The sequence below is a fragment of the Eurosta solidaginis genome, chromosome 3 (genome assembly GCF_040869045.1).
Source record: "Eurosta solidaginis isolate ZX-2024a chromosome 3, ASM4086904v1, whole genome shotgun sequence".
NCBI classification, from domain to species: Eukaryota; Metazoa; Arthropoda; class Insecta; order Diptera; family Tephritidae; genus Eurosta; species Eurosta solidaginis.
In genome coordinates, this window is record NC_090321.1 from 3,381,839 (window position 1) to 3,406,540 (window position 24,702).

Consider the following 24,702-nt stretch of genomic DNA (forward strand, 5'->3'; position numbering starts at 1 on the left):
ATAGCAGTGATAACTTTTATCAAATTTCTTCAGTTAAACTCTTCGTTTTTTATTTTCAATATTTTAAAAAATGACTTCTATGCATTTTGTAATTCAAACTAAGGAAACCAATTTCAAAAACATTATCTAAGAAAACTCGGAAAATTCGAAAAATTATTAAAAAATTTTTCAGAGTATGCAGTTTTGTAGTCCAATCAATTTTAGCCCAAAAAGAACAAGTTAAAGGTCTCTTAAAACTCGCATTGCTTTTTGAAACTTCGTTTACCGAATGACTTTTAGATTGTTGGGCAAACAAAGTGTGCGCCATTTATTTTATATAAAAGAAAATCTTACACACGCATCGGAAAAAAATGTCAAAAATTAATTGAAATTTTGTTAGACTAAAATTGATTGTACTACAGAACTCCAAATAAAAAACTCGAAATTTTTGTAAAACTTTTCGAGTTTTCCAATTTTTTCGAGAAGGTTTTTGAAATTGGCTTGCACAGTTTCAGTAACAAAATTCATAGCAGTTTTTTCTTTAAGCCTCGAAAATTAAAAAAGAATTACTTAAGTGACGAAATTTAAAAACAAATGCCACTGAAATTTTTCGCTGCTGTTTGTTAAAAATGTAAGGCGCAATAACCTCCGAAGAGATCTAAGCCGAGCTTCTCTTCCAATTTGCGTCGTGCTCCTCTTGATTTTCCCTATAAATCGACCGGACGGGACCTACATGTTTTATTCCGACTCCGAAGGGCATCTGCAAGGCAGATGAGTTTTCACTGAGAAGCCTTTCATGGCAGAAATACACCCGGAGCGCTTGCCAAACACTGCCGAGGGGCGACCCCGCTTAGAAAAAATGTTTTCTAATTGAAAAACCTTATTTCTAGAATTTTGATGTTGTTTTGATGTTGCTTTGCCCGGGGTGTGAATCCAGGGCATACGGTGTGGTAGGCGGAGTACGCTGCCACCACACCACGGTTGCGCTGTTTATTAAATTTAGTAATTTGCACGGGAATTACGTCACATCAAAAGCGCTACCGTTTAACCTTTTGCTTTTTGGATTTGAATCTTATCATTTTTAAATAATACAAAATTTGAAAGATATATTTTTTATTTTATTTGAAAGAAATGAATTTTTTTTTACAACTGTCTAAATTAGCGGTGCCACGATAATCGGCAGTATTATAATTATTATATTATTATTATTAGGCTTCGATGCACTGAGACCTTTATTTTGATATATTGTGCGTGATCTTTCAGTTTATTACGGTATGTAGTGGCTTTGAATTTATTTAATTACCTATTTCGCTTTTGGAGCCTTATGGAGCCTCTATTCGCAAAGGGACACATCCGCATAGAATAAGAACCAATTTGTGTATGAAATAAATTTTTCTTATATAGGTGATATAGTAAACTACAGTGTTTCGTATGGTACCCAGTGAGAGTTTGTATGCCCTCTCTGCGTATATTCGCGAGTTTGGCTGATACTCTCGTTGCGGGAAGTATAAACAAGTTAACCTGTTTCCCGCCCTTGGAATTCAATCCAGTGTTGTTTTAACTGCTATTGTTATTTATGGTTCGGTAGTGTGTGCCTTTGTGAGGTCACAGAATGGCTTTGAATCATAGAATGTGACCATAACACCCCACTTCACTAGGTCTACGAAAGGGCGCTTTTATTTTGTGTTTACCCAAAATATTCCATGTAAAAAAGTGAGTGCTTGCTTCCATGTTATCATGAACACTTCCGTCTAAATTAAATTTACACATTCACTGCATTCAGTTCTATAAAATAAAACTAAAAACATAAAAAATTACGAAACATAAAAACTAAATTTAATTTATTTGGCACGGAATGCCTCTAACGCATGCATTTCAATCTTCAAAAAAAAAAATACAATACGAATTTTATATTATCTGGTCCTTTCAAATTTGTTTGCGTGTTCGTTTACTTGCAAACTCATTACAAACTTCCAACCGCACTTGTCTGGGTTTTGAATTTCCTACCGCACTTTTACTGCCATTCGACACTTTCGCGCGCTTTTGCCCCACCCTGCAGGCAAACATGCTTTCTGCTTGTTCGTTGTGCGTTCGCTTTTTTGTGTTTTTTTGTTGTTTATTTCGTGGGACATAAATTTTGGTTGTAAAGCTTAAGAATTGCAAATCATTTGGTTTGCTTGCATCGATTACATACAAATAGACAACCAGAAGGGAGCGTTGCACATTTTCGTTGCGCTTGTTTGTGGCCTTGACTTGACTGGTAAATATTGCGAAACCGCAAATAACTAAATAAAAATGATAAAGATAAATAAATTAAAAGAAATTTAATTTAATAAAATTAAGCGCTTAGGTTAATCCATGCAAATGCCCACAAGTTAAGGCGTTAAGTTGTTTTACCGGTTTATAGTTATATATTTTCTTGTTGTTTTTGCTTTATTTATTTTTTTACTTGGACATTGGCTTTTTGCGTTAACGAAATACGATATGAGCAAGTGAATGTTGACAACTCGAAGTTAAGAAATATTAATTGCCAACAGCTGAACGCAATTTCGAAGTTTATGCTATGTTCAGACGGGCGATTTTTTGTGGCAAGGGAAAAAGATATCAAGTTACTGGTGGGGCTCAAAATATTTTCAAACATAAAGTTATTTACATTTGTACATACATACATATGTATATTCTATGTAAAGCAGCGAACAAAAAACAACGTTTTCGAAAAATTTCTAGAAAATTCTTCGAATCTCTTCAATATCGCTGTACCCAGAAAAGGGAGATATTAAGATGCCTTATGGACGCCAGCGAGTCTCGACCCCTCACCTGATATGCTATTTTATCACATTGGGCTCTAGTGCCTTTGAGGCGGCCTGGTTGTAGACAAAGATCGTTGGGTTATGCAACCATACTATCCTGGAGGAGTCTGCAAGCTCTATCTATTGTATACATTTCCACCTGGACTGCATAATTCAAGTAGTCGTCATGATTAATTTGCTTGCAGATGCTTGGAATAACTACCAGCTCCAGTTGGAGTCTCCGTTTCCATGTTCGGTTGATCAGTAAAAGCTATAATGCCCCTACCACTGTCAAGGTCTTCTCCCTTGAAGGATATGTTATGTTCTGCACCTCGAAGTCAAAAATCGATGTCAAATGTCAGTTATGATTCCATTTAATCGTCCCCTCGTTATCTTTTCTAATATCAATGTGTTCCCATATTTGGTTGATTCTCTTATGGATTATCTTAGTCAAAGAATCCATTTCGCGGACAATGCCTTTACGTGGATGAATCAAGAGAATAATTACCGTTTAACCCTTCCTGAGCTGGGCTGCTCATTGCGCTTGACACTTCCAGGCATGCTAGCCTTTGCACCTTGCCAACCCCATGTTGATTGCTCCTTTTGTACAGCACTTTCCACCAGTCATTATATAGTATCGGTGGAATGAATTTGAAACATAGTCTGTCGTGAAACGTGAAACATTGCAATATCAACAACAACGTAGAAATAAATAAATATGCGGTTGGTTAATGGAATATAAGCCCTAAACTCAACTTTGGCTGTTAAACTAACTTCAGTTTGTATGCCAGCTAAAGTTCTTTTAGCTAAAATCTTATTCAATAAAGGATTTTCAAATTGTATTGCTATACCTAAATAAAGATTAAGTCCGGTTAAACAAAAATAAAAATAATTCAAATTGGTCAAGCGGTTAATGAGTTTCAATCCTACTTACCCACACAAATTCATTAAATATAAATATATTGTAACGAATTTAGTGCAATTCCGCTTATTCTAAATCTTCTGCTAGCGTTCGAATCATTAAACTGTTGAATAAATCACTCCAATATTGAATAATGTAAAAATGGTCTTTATTAGACTACTTGAAAATAACACTTATACTTCGCAACTGATAGCTTGCTTAAATCAAACTGATTGGTCATGCCTCAACTGTTGCTGCTTTTGCTGTTGCATATTTCTAGGCTTTTCTATTTCTAGAATTTACTAGTTAGTCACCAGCTATAAAATCACTAGCTATAACTACGTTTATAGCTTCTCTTTTGCGCATGTATATGTGAGTAATACTTTCACAAATTATTGCCTACTTTTGGGAGTATCTCAGATATAGCATGTGTTTGTGCGTTGCTCTCCGCTGCTTGTATGGACATATGTATAGACATAATGATTGATTTATTAATGTGCATACAAGTCACTGCTTAGTTATGGCTTAGATATGATAGTATCGCTTAGTGTTGCTAATATCCGTCACAATATGTAGATAATAATACCGAGATAACTAACAAAACAATTTAGGCCTCTTGTCCATTATAGTGGAAAACAGTTATTTGCTGAATAAAATTTATTTGTTTCCGTTACTAATAATATAAAACCCAATGAAAAAATGTGTAAACAACTTCAACCATCCAATTATTTACTATTTATTCTGCAGTTCTCTGAAGATCAATCGGTGAAGTTGGGGTGCTGCCGTAGTTTCCCCTCCTGTTATGTATACGCCGTGGAGCATTGCAATTATTTGTAAAATGTTAACACTTTCATTTCATGTCGAAGCTGCAATTTGCAACGAACTAAATTAAAATACTGATGATACTAAAATTTTACTGCATTCACTGTTATTTTCATTATATATCGCATGCACTTAATTGGCCACTCAACACTCACTAAACTGTTCAACTTTTTATCCCCCACCACACCGACCAGCACTCATGCATGCATTTATGTATGTCTGTATGAGTGTATGCAATAAAGGGCGTTCATTTAACCTTTGCTGGTAAATATTTTTTTTTCATCTGATTATAGTTAATATAATTTTCTATTTGGCGTTAAAGTACTTTATGCAAATTACTTCACAAACTGTTTTCGTTCAATTTGCTCAAAACAAAATAGAAAAAAAAAAAACAAATAAACTACAAACAATTGCATATTGAAGTTTGCAGACAGTTGGAGCAATTTGGTTGTAGTACTCAGCCTGGCTACATATGAAAGTCGCAGTATTCAGTCACTATAATAACTAGAAGAGTAACGATTTTACTTTACTTCCTGCTTTGCACCCCGCACTTTTCCGTTGTATATTTTCCCTTTGATATTGGTTATCGGTTTTGCATTTTTGGCCATTAGCCAAGTCGATTGTTTTGGCCCCAGACATGATACAGCTGTGGTTATTTCGTTTCGACTTGGCAAGCAGAAGAAGTGAACCAAAGCAAGTGCATACTTACATACGTACATCACAATATGTACCAATCACACTATCAGCAACAACAGTAAACAGTCAAATGTCTACTTGGCACGTGACTATTGGGCAATAAATTTTATGCGAATCATAGCAAAAGAGTGTTTGGAGCTTTTAGGTAAAATTAAAAAAGGATACATAGCTTATTGAAGATTGGAGGCTATTCTCTAACTTCTGAAATATTTGAATAACCGAAATTAATATCCGCTGCATCTACTGACAAATGTGAACTCAAACAAAGCTATTTATTTTGCAACAAACCCCACTCAGTACAGGAGGCTCGAGTTGTTGAGTTTTCGCTTGCTTGTTGTTGTTTTCGTTAAAAGTGCTTTCGCTGCTTAGCAGTCTTCAAATCATTCTTTGCCTTTATGTAAATTCTTTGCGGCTCTGACTTCTTAGAGAAAGCTAATTTGTTCCCTTTAACCATTGGTTAGAGGCACGACTAAAAAAAAAAAAATAAATGTAAGGCGCGATAACCTCCGAAGAGATCTAAGGCCGAGACTCTCTTCCAATTTGCGTCGTGCTCCTCTTGATTTTTCCCTACAAATTGGCCGGACGGGACCTACATGTTTTATGCCGACTCCAAACGGCATCTGCAAGGCAGATGAGTTTTCACTGAGAGCTTTTCATGGCAGAAATACACTCGGAGCGCTTGCCAGACACTTCCGAGGGGCGACCCCGCTTAGAAAAATTTTCTTCTAATTGAAAAACCTTATTTCTAAAATTTTGATGTTGCTTTGCCCGGGAGTTGAACCCAGGGCATACGGTGTGATAGGCGGAGCACGCTACCATCACACCACGGAGGCACGACTGGGTAGAGAAAAATTTGCTTTTGCTTTGATGGCTCAATGGATTTTCTACAGCCAGGCCTGTAGTTAAAAAAGAAAGCTTTTTTGATGTGTACACATCTTTGCTTATGAAATAGGGGAATCCAGAAAAAAGCGTAAGGCAAATGTAAGCGAAGGCATGGTATTTGGAAGAGGTATGCCATGTGTTGGTATAAAGGCTGTAAGTGTATGCGTGATGTGCTGGATTGGTGTGCTGGGAGAATACAGAGTGTAAGCGGGAGGGTAGTCTCTACAATATAGCTTAATGTAGGAAGAATATACGTGAGAGAATGGAGATTAGCGAAATCAAGCAGAAAATTAAAGCATGGCAAGCTTGTTGTCAATTTGTTATCGAAGTTTACACAGTGTTTATTCATAAGTTATCGGTATGCTATAGATTTTTTATCGACGAGGTGTAGCCAAGTTAAAGAAAGTTATCGAGGTGTTATGAACTCAATAGTTACGCCTTTTTTATCGATGTGTAATCGATTTACCAGCGAGAAGTTATAGATTAGGTATCGAAAACTTATCAATTTACTTCGGAACATTTTTTCAAAGCTATCGATACATTATTGAAAAGTTGTCAATTTGTTATCGAAAAGTTATCTTAAATTTTTCTAAAATATATGTATTTGACATCGACATGTTATTGATTTTTTAATCGGAGTATTAGCAATTTGTTACCGGCCTGTTGTTGACTTGCTGTCGATGACTCATCGGTTTGTTATGAAACAGATACAGTTAAAATTTCAATATAGTAATAATACGCTACGTAAAAGAAAAAAAAATTAACTTGTATTTAGCGACTTGCCGGTAATAGTTTTTTCTCAGCCCGAAAACTCGTTGTGCCTGATATCAAAACCTTATCCATTTATACATACAAACACGAATCAAGTAAGACACGGCGAATGTAAATTTTCTTTTGCTTGCTTCATTTCACTAGTCGTATTTCTTCTTTCTCCTTTTTATGCAAATGAGGTATTCATTTTAAACTATGCGTCAAGTTCATTGCCAATATTTATTTATAGTGTACGCTTAAGCATGAGTATTTTTTACTTTGAAAAAAAAAAAAACCAAGAATACTTTGAGCTTTAAAATGATATTGAAAACACAAATTAATTTACTTAAAACATTGCCTGCACACACGGATCTTTAAGAACGATGCTTTATCCAGCGCCATAAATGTCAACGATTTGTTTTGCTTCACTTTTGGCCAAAATAATTAAAGCCAAATTAATCGATGCACCAAATTTTCGTTTTCGGTTTTAGCGCAAAAGCTTTTAATTAAAGAGATTAGGGTATTTTAGTTGATTTTCTATTTGTGCACTCAAACAGAGTTTATAGGTCAATTGGAATACAGCGAAAATAAAAATAAAAATGTTAGCAAATCAGCACAGTACAGAGCTTCTTAAATTTAGAGAAGCTCAAAAAGCCCCAATATCTGTTTGAAATAGTAAAATGTTGCTCATACGCACCGTCAGCCCTGTATAACCAATTTCACCCAAATATGAGCCGTTTATTTTGAAAGTGGCATAAGTCATTTCATGTCGTTTAGGTTCAGTGATAATTTGTTTGTATCTCTCCTCGCCTCCAGTTTGTTAGAGTCCAATATCCAAAAGATGCAATTCTTATTATTATTTTATAATTGTAGAACCATATATATATGCATTCGTTCAAAAATAACAATGCATTTAAGATCATGAGTTGGAAATGACTTATGCCACTTTCAAAATAAACGGCTCATAAATCAGTACCACATTGAAAGGCGGATACCGGTGCGTATACGTAACATTTTTGTTTTGTTATTTCATATAAAAGAGTTGCATACATACATACTAGAGGTTTACGCCGATCACTATATCGACGGCTGCGGCGTCGGCATTATTATATACCGGCGGCGGCGGCGTGGGCGGCGCGCCTGTATACGCCGGTGTTCTTGCTTTGAAAAGCTTTTTTCTATTTAAAAAAATAATACTGTTAAGAATATTAGCAACACTAAGGGGTACTGTCATCTCTAAGCCGATGATAAGCAGTGACTCGTATGCACATAACCAAATTAATCATTATGTCTGCACATATGTACGTACACACAGCGGAGAAGCAACGCACAACAAGGTGCATATATTTGAGATACTCCCAAAAGTATGCAATTATAATTGTGGAAGTGTTGCTCACAAATACACGCGCATATGACAGCTACACACGTGCATCTGTAGTTATAATTATATACCAGTAACTAAGTAAATTCTGGAAGCGCCTAGAAGATGCAACCAGGAAATCACACAGTAAAAAGCAGCAACAGTAGAGGCGCGACAATCAGTTTCATTTAAGCAAGCTATTGGTTGTGAAGTATCAGTGTTATTGTGAAGTACTTCAATAAAAGTATCGTGAACTTACAATGGCTACGCCAGCCGTTTATCAACTCATCCAGGTTAGCTGCTATGCCGTGGAGGGCGCCGCCTCCAGATGGTTGCCACTATTATGTCTACGTGAAATTTGTTGGCGATCCCGTGCGCCAAATACCCATTTAAATTAAAAGTCAAGTTTATTTAAATGTTAAACATTAATTAGTTTGCTTTTTTTTAAATTTTCACGGGAGAGACGTCTGCGTTTGCCGGTTTCAAAAATTACAATCCTGGCGGTGCAATATGAAAGTGTCGAGCACACTCTTGCCAATCTTCATTTTCATATTGCACCCCACATATGCATCTTATTCTTTCTGCCTAACAGCCTTAATATGGCTGAATACTTATTTATATATATATTTCCTATTCCTCTTAGTATTCACAATGACATGTTAGTAATGAAAGTTATAGTGTTGCCATATGTGTCATTGAAAAGATGACTTGGGTCATTTTACCATTACAAAAGCCATTTTGCATTATTAAATATTGGAGTTATTTATTCAACAGTTTAGTGATACGAACGTTAGTAGAAGGTTGCGAATAAGAGGATTTTCAGCAAATTCGTTACAATATTTCGGAAAGGTTTTGTTTGTATGTATTTAAGGGAATCAACGTTTTGGCGATTTCGGAAAGATCCGGGATTCTTGCCTCAAAGTCTCGCGGATCGTTCAAAAAATTTCAAGAGCAGCTCCTTGTGGAGGGACTGTCCTTCATTCACTTACTCCAAGGAGGCTTCGAACCTAGCCCCGGTCTAAGGGACTGGTACTGCTGTGTCTGCCGGAAAAAATTGAAGTACTTAAAATGGTCACACTTTTGCCTGTATGTCCCGTACAAAGCGTAGTTTCGCCGAAGGAGCTGTTCTGGTCTAACTTCTAATACTCGTTATCGACACGATTTCTTTAAATTATATGTGACCCCTTGCTGGTCACGCACAAAGGCGACTTACGGTTGTTATTGTTGTTGTTGTTGTAGCGATAAGGACACTTCCCGAAGGCCTTGGAGAGTGTTATCCATTTTGATGGTATTTTGCCGGATGCAAATGCGGTACGTTCCGGTACCACCCCGACCATCTCGGGAACGATTTGTTATGACCACATGCGAGCTTCTAGGCCATCCCTCCCTCCCACCCCCTAGATCTATGAGGAGATCGGGGTCTCCAGAGCCTCGGCTGTTAATGAAACACGCCACGGATAGGTAAGGTTGGCAATTGGGTTTGGAGAAGCTATAATATATTACGCTGGCAACTTGAGCGGGTTGCGCTACACAACCCCTTGAATATATTTGGTATTTCAGTCGCCTCTTACGACAAGCATACCTACCGCGCGTATATTCTGACCCCCTAACCCGCTGGGTTCTATTGATAGTCATAAGTAATACCAACTGAACCTTAATAAGTTTATGCCACGCCTCACATTTTTAGAAATTTCACGCGCCTAACGCTTTTATTTAATTGTCTGATCAATGCCTTAGATTGTGAGGAGTGCGATGACTAGTACCTAAGACGTACCTAATTATTTTCTAGCTTTTAGTATTATTATTACTTAATGTAAGTATTATTTTCAATAAAACCGTTTAACTTATTAAACATTTTTTTAAATTATTTTATTTTTAAATGTAGACCAAAATTTGCAGACGTTTGTGTTTGAAACATTGATTTCAATAGTCTCCGCTAAACCAAAACAATATTTTAGAATGAAAGTCGACCGATTTTAAGTTGAAAGATGTTAAGGTTATACGCTCAGTCCAAACTGTTGTTTTCCGGCCTTTTGATACAATAATTCATTATGAATAACCGCGTAGCTTCAGTTTTCAAACTAGTTCGATAGTCCACTACCTCAGAGTAGTAGCACACCCGGTCATTTGCTCGACTGTCTGGGGAAAACTTTTGCCTCACCACTTTGAGTGTTCTTGCGAAGGACAAAGTCTCACCTGGTAGTTGGTGATATTTAAACTTGGTTGATAGGCTAGATTCACTGTGATTCACTCCAAGGGACTAGTTGGGATAGGGCCGCCAACTTTAGGAAATGTCAAAACGGGAGATTTGGGTGTTGAGTGATGAAGTGTGAAAATCAAAATTAAATCAGATGCTATTTTAAAGTTTCGCAAATAAACAACAGATGTTTGAATAAAAGGCCAAGTGATTTTCCAAACACTTCTATCCTCAACTTAAGTATGAGGTGACAATCATTTCGAAGGAGGGTTTAAACCCCTGGGACCTACAAAAGGATTCTGCATAACTGATTTCGCTTGTTATTAACGCCAATCAGAATATAGAATTTTTGAAGAAATTGACATTTTTAACAACTTAAGGGCAATTTGAAAACATGTTCGACTTGGGTCATTTTATTTGAATTTATTGTTCCTTTTTAATTTCTTTTCTTTAAATTATGCAAAGTGAGCATTTATAATTTTTATATAATTTTTCTTTCAGTGTTTTGTTTTAATAACTTGTTGAATTGGGTGATGAAAAATCCGTGTTAAGCTGGACTGAAAGCGCCTGCTTTTTTTAAATTACTTTTGAACGGGTAGAAAGAGTTACATTTCGCAATTAGATTCTTATAACTGGCAGTGATGCGCATCCGTTGATACCCTTTCGACCATATACGTCCAATTTTCGGCATGAACAATAAATGGCCTCGAAAGTCTTAAATAACTAGAAAATATAATACCGCGCCCGACGCCGCCGCTCCCGCCGCGCCGATATTTTTGACATTCGGCGGCGGCGTGGCGAAAAACGACAAAAATCGGCGGCGTAGATTTTAATACATACATACTTACAATCATACAACTGAAGCTTAAATAAAGGTTCCTGTTATTCTAGCATTAGCAAAATACCCAATCCGGCAAGCACTTTCTCATGGTTTTAATTGCCATGCGGTTCACAATTTAGTTCCCTTATACAGGAAAATGCGCCAATGTCAATATTTAATGCTCTTGAGCTTTATTTTCACCACAGCGGCATTTTTATTTCTTGTGCCATATTTTGTACTTTCGAATAACTCAACAAACTCATGAACAATTCTAGCATTGCAATTAGTGGTAAATTTACTGTTAAGTAACTTCTTTGCACAAAATGCGTATGACTGAGTGTATGAGTGTGTATGTGTGTATATATCAGCGTGAGTCGTGTGTGCTGTGTTGGTATTGCGAGTCATAAGTGCCTGTGAGAAGCCAAAGTGTTGATCTTCATGTGGTATGTGTTAGGTGGTTTTTGTTGTAAATGGCTTTAAAAAAGTGTTTTTGTTTTTGTAAAACAGAGCGGATTTTGAAACAAAAAATTTGTTTCGCTAAATTTCAATTAATTACGCATTTGCCTTCCAGCCTCAACAGTTGCTGTAACGAAATACAAATTACTTACATGTGACCAGTCTTGGAGCGGCCTAATAATTTATGAAATAAAAGACGACTGGTGAAACGTGTTCAATAATATCGGGAGTGATGTCAAACGACTCGTATTGACTCCGGCAACAGTAATTTGAAAAGTAATGTTACTTTTGTCAAAAGAGATTTGCAGTTAAAGTTGAAAATTTCCATGTGGTTGTTGTAATTTTGTTGTACACAGGGGAAAAAATGTGTAGAAACGCGTTTTGCATGGATTTAATTTTGATGCCAAACCGGTGTTGAACCAGCTGTTGTAATTTTTTATAAGCGCGCCCTATGGCAAAATACCCAATATAATCCCACCACCGGTTTTGGAGTCCGCCTGGTAGTTTTTGTGTTTTTCGTGAATATGACGCCACATTTTTTTCTCGGTCGCGTCTTTTGACACCTCTTCCAATGATTTTGGACGCCTAAAGTCGACCGCTGTTCGTTTACCCAAAACAGTATTATTAACGACTAAAAGTCTGCAACATATGTACCTATTAGAAGAGCGCAACAACCTTTTTGTTCACCATTGTTCGAGGCATCGCCATAGACTTAAATAAATACATAGCGGAAGAGATAAAGTTGATGTTTAAGGCGGAAATTCTAAAATATACGTAATAATTACTTAGTCGCACTTTCGGAATTAGGCAGTAAAAGAAGCACATATCCGAGTATTGCATACTTTTAGGCGCATAAAATACTATTTAATAGAGTTTGTGCAATAAATTTGAGCGAGAGGTTTTTGGCAATCAAAAGATAGTTCACGGTACTTAAATATAAATTTCCTAATTTAGCTTAGACCTAATAATATTATTTTTATTATATATTTATTTCCTTACCAACATACTTAAACACGTTTAAATTTCATATTTACAGTATGCAAAGGATTTGAAAATTTCGTAACTTAAACAAGGTACGTACGGCTCTTTCTAAATTGTGTCTAAAATGTTTATGAATTGTACGCATACATATGTCTGACTGTTTACGTCGACATTTCGTGTGACGGATAGAGAAAAATGTGAAGAGGGAATTTTTGTGGATTAAAAAGTTTGTTTATAAAAATTCAAAGCCTCAGGCCCACTTGCAAAACGGCAGGCTAGCTCAGAGTCAATTTACAAATTTTGTCAAAAATGTATGAGTTTAACCCCTCAAGTCTGGTAAACTCTGGGTTAAAAAATTAACTTGTCGTACTACAAGTGAGCCTTATTCTGTCGATGCGTTCAGCTTATTCACTTCGACGGAAATTAACCCCTCTAGCGGGCTAACGACGATTACACCTAAATCCATAAAACAAGAAGATTCGACGTAGTCACATCAAACGGTTCCCGAAATAGTCGGGCTAGTGCCTTAATGATGTAAGTTTCTCCAGCGTGCCGGCTCAATACTCGGTAAAGGACAGTCACCAGCAATAAAACTCCTCCTAATTTTCGGGGAGGTTTTTTATTGCAAGAAGAAGAATACGAAAGTTATTTAATGTGATACCCATTCGTTCACATTGTACTCCCATGATAGTGCCATTACAACTCAAAGATATAACTCTGGGGTCATAGACCCATACCACTAACTACTGCAGTACATTGCAAGATCGATAGGGGTAATGATTATCTTTCTTTAACAGCTAAAAAGCATTCTTTTTGCATGCATATCACTTCCCACACTGTAAAACTGTAAATTTGGCTGTGAGCCATCTGTGAACATGACTATAAACTGCGGGTCTAGAGTATTTAAGTGCGTTTTTCTACTCCCATAACATATTCGTATCTCCTTTTCGTTTTTCAATATGCACAGAACGACCCATTAACCTTGTCGTTGTTCCAATTTTATCTACGCCTTGCAGCCCTATAATCAAAATTTGTGTTAAGTACAATGGAATTTCATTCATTCCAACCAACTGCAGCGGCTGCCGCGCGATTTGGAACGAAAACCTGCAACAAAAACTGTTGAACTGAGCAAATTGGAAAACCTCAACAAAAGTGCAGTGTGTGTGTGAATACGTGTGTATGTGTCACTCACAAGGAACAATTTTCTTTGCGACCGCCATGTTTACCGCACACCACCCCCACTAGTTGATGCGTGCGTCTATTTCAGCTTGTGCCTAATCGCTCTTTTGCAATGCTAAGCGCTTACAGTTTTCTTGAAATAACATTTTTATCACAACTACAACTAAATGTGTATATCCGTGCACTAGCAGTATGCGGCTTGTGGCTTACCATGCAGCTACCGACGCATAGATTTGATTTTATTAGGTTAAGCCTGTGGCTTTTTTACAAAGCTCCGTCTTTTTATTCACTTTTTATATTTTTTCTTTGGCTAAGCTTCTTCTAATATAAGCTGAAAATGTTGCTATGCATACTTAACTTCACAAATATGTTCATTTACTTACTACTTTACTTAATTGGCGCTTAACAGCTTAAACGGTTATGGCCCTCCAACAACAAGGCGCGCCAGTGGCTTTTTCTCTCTGCCAACCGGCGCCAATTGGTCAAACCAAGGTAGTTTAAATTGTTTTCTACCTGGTCCTTCCAGCGGAGTGGGGGCCGCCCTCTACCTCTGCTTCAATAGACGGGTTCCTGTGGAAACGCTTTCTAGGCCGGAGCGTCATATTTCATTCGCATAACATGGCCTAGCCAGCGCACCCGCTGCGTTTTAATTCGTTGGATTATGTTGATGTCTGCATATAGCTCGTACAGCTCATCACAAATGTGCACATAGGTGTATAGAAACCTTGTGTGACTTTGAAGGACTGATTTAGTAATGATTCTTCCATGTTATTATGTGCACCAAAGTTTCCGTCTTGAGACCCATCTCGGGAACGAATGAGCATGGCCACATAAAACCTTCAAGGCCAACCCGCCCTCCCAACCCCTAAATCCATTAGGAACTTGGGGTCGCCACAGCATCGACTGTTAAAGAATTTGGTATTTTAGTAGCTTCTTACGACAGGAATACCTGCCGCGGGTATATTCTAAGCCCCCCAACACGCTGGGGGAGCGTTGTCCGCCTCTAGTGCCTTAATGACTTTACTCTACCTTGGTTTTGTGACTAAGCTAATATTGTGCCTCTGCAATATGAGAAACATGCGTCCCCCAGCAATATCCATCTCGCCCACTAATTTTTATATTACAGTTAGTTAATTTTTTCCAACTCTTGCAGAAGAGAATGCGATTTGTCTCCACATGACACCAACCATCCTTTCAATTGTAATATGGAAATAAGGCTTTTACCTACTAGATCTCAATAGTCCAATTAGACAAATACACATAGACAATTCGCGAGTGGTAAGGTTGTTATTACTGTTATCATTCACCAAACAGTTCCTAGAGAATGAAGAAAAGCCACATCGCCTGTTTGAGCATAGAAATATCACTCATCGCATAAGGGAGAAAGCATGTCAATCTGGAAGCTGCGGTTATATATTCTTCATGTTGTGTTAACCCGAACGACTCTATGACAACCCTTAATAATAGACCTAATAACTTAGTTTGTAAACTCCTTCTGTGCTCTCGGATTCTTTTTTCTTGTTCAAACGCACTTCTGGGTTTATAATCTGGCTCTTCCTCTCCACCATGCCTAAGACGAAACTAAAATACTTTTTTAAATTCCATATCTCTCCTTCTAGCTGCATCCATTTTAGTAATTTGGCGGCAGCGGTGATGTCGTGGTAGCGTGATCCGTCACACCGATAATCCTAGGTTCAAACATTTCTAGTGACTTGGCTAACACTCCCCGTGTATTTCTGCCATGAAACCTTTATTTGAAAATTCATCTGCTGCAAATAAGGAGAGAAGTTCCACCAAAATATCTCGGAGGTAAATCGCGCCAATTATAAATTTTTTATTTTATTTTTTCTACTCTAGTAATTCCCCCTTAGCGCGGATAGTGGGTTGCTGATGATTCCAACAAATGAGAAAATACTCGTCAACAAAAAAAAAACCATTGTTTGGATTATAAGCTTAGTAGTTCGTATTTTCTTTGTAAAGTAATAGAGGCTGAGCTAACTGTAAAATGTGTTTCAAAAATAGATTATCACATTAAAATGAAATAAACTCCTTGAGAAATATATTGGTCTCATTACGAAAAAGGCGTCTTTAACCTTTTTGTTTCAGGTATATCCACCATTGTTACTTTGCATGGTATTCGTATTTCACATAGTTCTGATCGCCCAAAACTTCGAGCTATTCTTCGCTGTACCAGCATATCTCGCTGGAGCCCTTAAGCGTATGATATTGAGTGCTTCCAATGCACGGTTTGTTAAAATTTGTAAAAATAGGCACCAGCTGTGCAACGTACACATTAGAGCTGACTCTGCCATCGATTGTTTTCTGACACATTTGTTGTGATCGTCTTGCAAAAGTGTGTGAGGCTTCCGCTTAAAATTCGGCACATGTACAAATAAATGCTTAGTTACTTTGACATTGATAACTGGTTGTTTCAGCTGTGACTTGGCCATATAAAAAAAAAATATGGTCAAATATTTACTTACCTAAGTTTACTCGTCATTTCAAAGGTTGGACACGTGCGAGTTTGTCTTTGTTTTCCACTGAAATCAGCGATCGTTATGTTTATGAGTTCTGTTAGAAATTCCGTTTGCATAGCTGATCACGCTTAGCACAAAAGGTAGGTACACAAAGAAACTTTTTAGCATGATGATGAGCAGGGATATCAAATATATTCCCATCAGAAAAGATATCGGTTGAGCCATTTATGTCCGTTCTTTTGTCTGTTTATCAGCGCTATCTGGCAAGAATTATAAACAACAAAGAAAGTCAAATCGTGTCCCACCTGCTCAGTTCGACTGAGTGCGGCCCTCTCTTTGTTTCCATACCCGGTGAGGCATTCTCTTCATTTGCATAACATGGCCTATCCAGCGTAGCCGCTTCTTCGGTACTCGTCGTCGCAAAAAAAAACATTTTTATACTCAGCTGAACAGAGCTCACAGAGTATATTAACTTTGTTCGCATAACGGTAATCCGTAACGGCATAAACTAATCGAGATGGATATAGACTTCTATATATCAAAAAGATCAGGGCGAAAAAAGAAATTCATTTAGCCATGTCCGTCCATCCGTCTGTCCGTCCGTCCGTAAACACGATAACTTGAGTAAATTTTGAGGTATCTTGATGAAATTTGGTATTTAGGTTCTCGGGCGCTCATCTCAGATCGCTATTTAAAACGAACTTTTTCGATATCGAAATTTTTGAAAAACCGAAAAAGTGCGATAATTCATTACCAAAGACAGATAAAGCGATACAACTTGGTAGGTGCTTTGAACTTATGACGCAGAATAGAAAACTAGTAAAATTTTGGACAATTGGCGTGACACCGCCTACTTTTAAAAGAAGGTAATTTAAAAGTTTTGCAAACTGTAATTTCGCAGTCGTTGCAGATATCATGATGAAATTTGGCAGGAACGTTACTCCTATTACTACATGCGTGCTAAATAAAAATAAGCAAAATCGGATGACGAACACGCCCACTTTTAAAAAAAATTTTTTTAAGTCAAATTTTAACAAAAAATTTTATATTTTTACAGTATAAAAGTAAATTATGTCAACATTCAACTCCAGTAATGATATGGTGCAACAAAATACAAAAACAAAAGAAAATTTCAAAATGGGCGTGGCTCCGCCCTTTTTCATTTAATTCGTCTAAAATACTTTTAAGGTCATACGTCAAAAATTTACCAATCCTCGTGAAATTTGGTAGGGGCATAAACTCTACGACGATAACTCTTTTCTGTGAAAATGGGCGAAATCGGTTGAAGCCATGTCCAGTTTTTATACACAGTCGAATTTCTGTCCTTCCGCTCGGCCGTTAACACGATAACTTGAGCAAAAATCGATATATCTTTCTTAACTTGGTTCACGTACTTATCTGAACTCACTTTATCTTTTTATAAAAAATAGCCGAAATCCGAATATGACCACGCCCACTTTTTTATTGAAAATTACCAGAAATGAAAAAATGCCATAATTCTATACCAAATATGAAAAAAGGGATGAAACATGGTAATTGGATTGGTTTATTGACGCAAAATAAAACTTTAGGAAAACTTTGTATAATGGGTGTGACACTTACCATATTAAGTAAAAGAAAATGAAAAAGTTTTGCAGGGCGAAATCAAAAGCCCTTGGAATCTTGGAAGGAATACTGTTCGTGGTATTATATATATAAATAAATTAGCGGTACCCGACAGATGATGTTCTGGATCACCCTGGTCCACATTTTGGTCGATATCTCGAAAACGCCTTCACATATAGAACTAAGGCCAACTCCCTTTTAAAACCCTCATTAATACCTTTAGTTTTATACCCATATCGTACAAACACATTCTAGAGTCACCTCTGGTCCACCCTTATGGCGATATCTCGAAAAGGCGTCCTCCCATAGAACTAAGGCCCACTCCCTTTTAAAATACTCATTAACACCTGTCATTTGATACCCATATCGTACAGCATACATTCTAGAGTCACCCCTGGTCCACCTTTATGGCGACATCCCGAAATGGCGTCAACCTATAGAACTATGGCCCACTCCCTTCTAAAATACTCTTTAATACCTTCCATTTGAAACCCATGTCATACAAACGCATTCCAGGGTTAACCTAGGTTCATTTTGCTAAATGGTGATTTTCCCTTATTTTGTCTCCAAAGCTCTCAGCTGAGTATGTAATGTTCGGTCACACCCGCCTTCCTTACTTGTTATATACAACTCCCTTTTTGTAGTTTTCATAAAATTGCATCATACGTAAGCCATAGCTCTGCTGTCTTATTAATATCAACCTAAGTGTATCAATGAAAATTTTTAAAATAACAGTGAAGGTTGTTGATTTCACAGAGATTTCTGCGATAGTCACAAGAACAAAGTAATGAGCGCAGAAAGCTTAAGTTCCTATTTAAAACTAGCTAATGCATTTGCATGATATTGACAGTTGTTGACAGTTGAAATGAACAATGAATTCAGTAATTTTAACAAAAAAATTTGCTAGATTGATAGGGAATCTGTCGCACAATTCAACAGTCACACTGTTATGTTTCCAGAAATCTGCGCCACCTTTTACGCTGCTTCTGTATTCAATCCTGCAAAGTCTCACATTTCACTTTAATTTTTTCCTGCCAATATAATTTTAGTTGCTAGTGTCAGAGCAGATGTTGCCTCTCATCAGCGTCATCAACACAAATTTCGCTTCGTAATATATTTTTATGTTTGTAAACAATGCCTAAGCACACTTAAAGGAACTCAAAGTTTGGGCATAATAATCGTTACTGCGAAATGGGCGTGCAAATGAGTTTCCTTTCCCAGATCATCGAAAATAAACAGAAAAAATTAATAAATTTTTATGCGGTGAAAAGATGTTCAGATAAGATTGTGAGAGGATATTTGTTTTGGTTAGTGTGCGAGATCTGAAAGATAAATCAATATGATAAATACTTCTTACTTGCATTTCTACAGAATGATTCTAAATACCCTGCAGCGAAAATAAGAAACAGTCAGGCAAAGCCGAACTGGTGTTAATCGAATGCAGCGCGGAACAGTTTGTAGCCATGCTAGTACCAACAACGCTTAAGTCTGTGTCCTATGTATTTGAGTTAATTTATCAAAAGCAGCGGCCTTTAAGAGCCGCATACGACTGGCCCACTGCGAGGGTACAGAATTAAACTAGTACCGACTCTAAATAAAGTATTTTTGGGTTAGTTCGGAAACAGTGTGGTTCGCTGCAGTGTAGTTTTGTCTCATCAAAAGTTCAAGGAAACAGCGTTTTGTCAGCGAACTCATGCACAGCCGCGAATAGGTCAACAAAAAGTTGAATAAGTTGTGTAAATATATTATGCGCATTTTAAAAAACAAACACTTCTGCACTTGCACAAATAAAAAATACTTTTTAAGTGAAATTCAATTAAAAAAAAAATTACAGCTTAAATTGTGAAAAAAATTGTAAACGTTTTAATCAAAATATAATAACATATTTATACATATGTGTATGAGCATTAGGCTGTACGATTTCTTTGTTCGCATCATATCATATTTAATTTGTTACAGCGCTTTTAGTGAAAATTTTAATTGCTTGTTGATTGTTATTATATATAAAATATTTAATTTCATTAGCTAAACGCGTTTATAAATATAACTGAAGGTCAGGGAATGTAGTTCACCTTGAGCTGGAGTTCTTACAATAAATATCGTGGTTTTTTTTCTTCTTGAAATCGCGATAAATTTTTTTGGAAACATGATTGATTAAAATCAAATATTTATTGCGGACTCCAGCTATAAAAAGTGATACAGCTATGAAATCTAGAAGCAGTAAGTGGTACCGAGAATACAGAAAGCCTCTTGTATTTATATTATAACATTACGGACTCATACAGTTTATGTGAGTTGCTAATGTACCGGCCAGTAGAACCTAACCTAACCTTTGCATCAAGAGGCAAAGGGCTAGCTATATACAGAATTTCATCAAATCGAATCATGAATCGAATTTTTTCGAATCGATCGGTCCATGGTATATTCTACGGGTCACTGTAAAACTATAAGCTGCATACAAACATATGTACATAATTCTTTATATATGTAGATATACTAAATCTCTTTAGGCAAACATTAGCATATTTAATTATATATTAAATGTTTGTATGTTTATTGCTGTGTTCAATTTTACTTAAGATTTTTAAGAATTAATGGGCTTAACACCGACAAATGATAATTGTTATTCAATTATTATTTTTGGTTTTATTGGGAAAAACTGAAAAGAAGGAAACATTTACTGGCAAATTGCGATGGTGCCATTTCGAAAACCGCCGCGTCATCATAGTGAGGCAATTTCGTAATGTTTATTTATTTCAAAAGGTTTAACGGGAATCGAACCGAGGTCACACTGCTGAAATCACAATCGCCTAACCATTGGGCTATTGTGTGGTATTGGCTTTCTTGGCTTATTTGAGGTTTTATCCCATTTTAACGCTCTCGCACAATTTCAGATATTCTGTCTCTATATTTATTTGTACTAGGCGAGCTTTTTTTTGTTATTGGTATTGTACCACCCTACCTGTTGAAATAAACAAACATCACGAAATTGCCTGACGATGATAACGTGGCGGTTTTCGAAATGGTACCATCGCAATATGCCAGTGAATGTTTCCTTCTTTTCAGTTTTTCCCAATAAAACCAAAAATAATAATTGAAAAACAATTATCATTTATCGGCGTTAAGCTCATTAATTCTTGAAAAAAAAATTGATATGTACATTAGACTGGGTTTATTAACCGATATCGCGCCAACGATTTTTCGATATGATTTGGGCTCAGGAAGAAAAGTTCCACAGCGCATACCAAAAAAAAAATAATTTTCGAGCCTGCGAAATTTCATTTTTTTTACTTTTTTCGACTTTGATTTTTAAGGTTTTTTTCATGACATACTAAAAAAATTTTCATTAAATTGTAAAATTTTCATGTCGATAATATTTTTTTTAAAAAAAAAAGAACGTAAAAAAAAAACTGTTATCGCCAACGTTTTTAGCGAACATTTTTGGGTCGGACAAGGTATACATATGAAAATTTTTTTAGTAGGTCATGAAAAAAACCTTAAAAAGGAAAGTCGAAAAAAGTCAAAAAAATTAAATTTCGCATGCTCGAAAATAATTTTTTGGGTATGCGTAGTGGAACTTTTTTGAGGTCAAATCCTATAGAAAAATCGATGGCGCGATATCGGTTAACTACAAATCGGTATACAAATCGACCATACATACATATAAACATGCCGGAAAATAGAAATTTAGTTAAAGAATTTCAACGAAGCGCTTAAAAATTTTAACGACAGAGCATTTTTCAAGAGAGGTATTCATTCTTAACCATTACCAGCACTAATACTCATATATATGTATATATGTCAAACTGATATTAAATGAAAATACAGACAATACAAGTGCAGACATACCTGTAAATGGACTACCCATATTAAATAACGATAGCGAATGCTGACTTTTTTCCAAAATATACATAAATCCATTTACATCCCATTCAAACAAGTTTGCTCTTACAGCGAACAAACACACAAACTGCGTTTTCAACCTGTGACTTTTTTGGCACATTTTTTTAAATTTCACTCTCATAATTTTTTCATAACGCGCCTTAAGAAGTACAACTTCAAAAATGATGCAAGTGAAAGAGCAGAGTGCACGTTTGAACAAGGCAATGTTTTATCATTTAAAAAAATATAATTGTGTATTTCAGTTCAATGTCATTTTAATACATTTTTGACAATTTCTTTTTTATATTTTTTTTAATAAATCGACAAATTCCTTTGAAAAGTTTTAAGAGATTTAAGAAAACACACCCTAATGATTTTTTTTGACATTAAAACCTACATACAAATGCCTATATACGCATTTGCAAATAAATATCCATCGAATGTACTCGTCGTAAGTAATTAAATCCATCACTACCGTTATGTTGACCGCCGCTACCATGGCAATGTTAAGCTAACGGCATTTTAAAACATTTTGCTACCAAACTTGCCAGCTTGCACCAACAACAAAAATTAAAGGTATCTAAGTTTGGGTGTTACCGAGCATTATATACTCAGCATGAGACTCAATTGTGCATTTCATTACAGATAAATTACTTTTCTACATAACACGTGGCACTGCCCGTTAAAAAAAATGTCTTCCCACTTCCTCTTACAATAAAACTTGATAAGTGATATACCATTGATTCAAAACTATTGTTTGCTAACTTATAGCTTATTATTCTAGTCTACGACCCTTTTAAACTTGTTTTATATCTAAGTTGCCGTGGTCTTTAACCGATTCCGTCCATTTTTACTAGAAATATTTCCTGCTATACGGAAAATATGTGTCCAATTTGTGTGTTAATTTTTCTTCGAGTTATGGCTCCCGAAACATAGAAAATTGCTTAGTAGTAAAAGGGGCCGTGCCATGCCCATTTTTTAAAATTAAAGTTTTCCTATTTATTGTTATAAATCCCTTGGGAAATGAAGTACCGTTGATATAAAGCTCTTTTTTGCACAGATATAGCTTATATTAATCGCCCACCACCCTTTTAAATATCTTTTATATAAAAGTGGGAGTGGTCTTTAACCGATCTCGTTAATTTTTCTTCAAAGCATTCCTTATAGTGAAGGAAACCTCTCTGCCGAATTTTGTTACTATAGGTTTAACGATTTTTGATTTATGATTAATAATATTTGTAAAATTGCTTTTTTTCACAAGTGGGCGGTGCCACGCGCATTTTAAACAAAATTTTCAAATTTTCATCAAGAGTCTCAATATCAGTCCACATGTCAAATTTCAACATTCTAGGTGTATTATTTACTAAATAATCAAGTGTTTTGTGTTTTCCAAAATATTATATATATAAAAAGTGGGCGTGGTTATCATCCGATTTCGCTCATTTTCAATACCAATCTATTCTGAGTCCAGGTAAGCTCGTGTACCAAATTTGGTGAAGATATATCATTATTTACTCAAGTTATCGTGTTAACGGACAGACGGACGGACGGACGGACATGGCTCAATCAAATTTTTTTTCGATACTGATGATTTTGATATATGGAAGTCTATATCTATCTCGATTCCTTTATACCTGTACAACCAATCGTTATCCAATCAAAGTTAATATACTCTGTGTGCAAAGCACGCTGAGTATAAAAATAAGAAACTTCAATTGAGGAAAGGCTGCTGCTGTTTTGAAAAAATGTCAAACTGGTAACTGAAGACGTCATTGACTTGTTTTCGAACTTGAAGTTGAAATTGACATAGACTCGTTATTTACTAAAACGTACACAGATGCTACAGCTGCAATATGTTGCGGCCGGTATAACGGTAAAACTGAGTAGGTATTGATTTTGACTTGTTTAACAAGTTTGACAAATAACGGTCAATTGCCGCTGGATGCTTTCAACTTATTTGATGCGTGACATCTGCAAGCAACAAAAGCAAAGATATGCGGATAGAAATGGATTTGTGAGTGTGTGTTTGTGCCTGATCATGGGAAGCAGGGCAGTGATCATGTTGAAAGAACAAATGATCATCAATTTTTTATGATGCTTGATTTATTGACAGCAGAGTTTGCCCATACAACATAAGTTGGCCGGTTGTTCCAATTAATAGAGATGATATCGCAGTGTAAAGGGAAAATTATTTATTTGGATATAAACATTAGCAGAAAACAAAAGCTGTTGGTGAGCTATGTACATACATATATGAAAAGCATTATGGGTAAAGTTCAATGAGTTGTTTGTGTATCGATCATAGATGCAAACAGATAATGCCGATGCATCGATACAGAATATACACGCAAGCGTAAAACAAACCAAACAGCAGTTGCAAGTTCAGTATTCGACTTGTATACCAAGAATAAACCCATCCCATCATAAACAAACTGGGCTGACCAACACTCTTTAGCTGCGACATTCACTGCATTGAATATGTACGCTCCATTTTCAATATATAAACACTGACGCTATTGGAAAAGTTCACACTCATCCTTTGTCTGAAAGCTTTACTCTGTTTTTTGTGTTTTCTCATTTTATTTTAAAAATAAAACGAGTAAGTACGGGACTGTCTTCGGCTGTGCCGAAGACTTCATGCCTTTCATGAATGGGGCTGAACAATAATCTTATCCCATTCGTAATCTCCAAATAATTGGATGTATAAGATAATAAATATATAAAATAATAAATATATAATGAATAGATGTACATACCTAAACGATTTTTAAGATAAATATAAAATAAAAAATGGCAAAAAACCCCCTTATCTGAACGATCGGTTCCTGGGATATATATTATATATAGCTCCGATCGAAATGATTTTTACAGGAAATCTTCTATGATACATTAGAATATATATCACCAAGTTTCACGTTTTTAGATT

The 24,702-nt window shown here is 36.1% G+C and overlaps 1 protein-coding gene across 13 annotated transcripts in view; it reads left to right on the forward strand.

Moving 5' to 3' along the window:
- The window catches only part of Pgant9 (polypeptide N-acetylgalactosaminyltransferase 9), a 264,067-nt gene that overhangs the window by 96,986 nt on the left and 142,379 nt on the right, over positions 1 to 24,702 (forward strand). For 9 of the 13 annotated variants that reach the window (XM_067770414.1, XM_067770397.1, XM_067770403.1 and 6 more), the window contains one exon: positions 12,689 to 12,725. The exons of the other annotated variants lie outside the window; for them this stretch is intronic. The gene's annotated coding sequence lies outside the window, so the exon portion shown is untranslated. The remainder of the gene's footprint in view (positions 1 to 12,688; positions 12,726 to 24,702) is intronic. 13 annotated transcript variants of the gene reach the window in all.